Source organism: Microtus ochrogaster, linkage group LG4 (genome assembly GCF_000317375.1).
Source record: "Microtus ochrogaster isolate Prairie Vole_2 linkage group LG4, MicOch1.0, whole genome shotgun sequence".
Lineage (NCBI taxonomy): Eukaryota > Metazoa > Chordata > Mammalia > Rodentia > Cricetidae > Microtus > Microtus ochrogaster.
The window spans coordinates 24,831,398-24,832,752 of record NC_022030.1 but is presented as its reverse complement, the minus strand read 5'-3'; positions in this window follow the sequence as shown (position 1 = coordinate 24,832,752).

The window sequence follows — 1,355 nt, the reverse complement described above, 5'->3', positions numbered from 1 at the left end:
GCCCTGTTCCCACCAGCTGTTGACTCACAGGTGAAGCAGAAATCCTCTTGAGCCAGCAAATTTCTGCTTTTTAGAGTTATATTCAGACTACAACATCAGGGAAATGACGAAGAGGGGTTTTTTTTGCTTTGGGTTATGGTCAAGATCTAACTAAATAATTGAGTTTCTCTGGCACCCATGAACAGCCGGCCACGTTTCAGTCATGACCTCAGTGGTCTGTCTGGTTAGATTTTATTACACGTATCGTCACAGGTGTTCAGTGGACCAAGTCATTACTTCACTGCTCTCTCCCCACTTCTTGAAATTTTAATTTTGTTTATTGGGTGCATTGTTCAAATATCAGCATTCTTGTTTTCTGGAAGTATTGGTTTAAGTAAAAACGCTGTAAGATGTTATAAAACGTTGTAATTATCTCCCAGTGTCTGTACTTGTGATGAAAATGTTTTCCCAGTCCTTTGTCTAGCAGGAAATGTTTACTTTCATTTTGATTATTTTGCTCATTGAAATCAACAGGTTTTGATATTTTTCTCTTGGAAGATTTTTATAACTTTTTGGGAATATGTAATGTAAGATCTCTAATAAAATATAATCTTATCCTGTGTACTGTCTTCTAGAGGAGTTTTTAATCCTGTTTGTAAATAGATCTATTAACAAAAAAAAAATAGAAGACTGGGAAGCTTTTCTTTGTTCCTTCATGAAGGAACCATCATTCTTCAGCCCAGCTCTAGTTAGAAGAGGGATTCTGTGAGCAGGTGGCAGATGAATACTAGTACGTACCACGTCATATTTGGAGTATCTTTGGATTGGAGTCTGAAGACCTTTCCAGCTGTTGGAGCCATGAGTCCATCTTTAGCAAGCTACATGATAGGAAAGCTTTGGTTAGGTTCTATATTTGGATCTATATATAGGACAGAACAGGAAATGGAGGAAAGTCATCACATGAAGCTAAGACGTTCCTTGTAAGTTGATTCAGAAAATAAGGCTGGTGGGAAGAGAGAATGTCTGATGCTGCCACTGCTCTGTCCAGGCTAACAAACAACTCCAGGGTATATATAGAAGTTTCTGTCCCGTCCCATCCCACAGCTGTTCAGTCCCAAAAAAAAAACACACAGAGGCTTATATTAATTATAAACTGTTTGGTCTGTTAGCTCAGGCTTATTATTAACTAGCTCTTACAACTTAAATTAACCTATAATTCTTATCTATGTTTAGCCACGTGGCTTGGTACTTTTCTCAATACGGCATTCTTATCTTATTTCCTCTGCATCTGGCTGGTGACTCACTCTCAGCCCGGAATTCTTAGTCTGGTTGCCCTGCCTATACTTCCTGCCTGGCTACTGACCAATCAGTGTTTT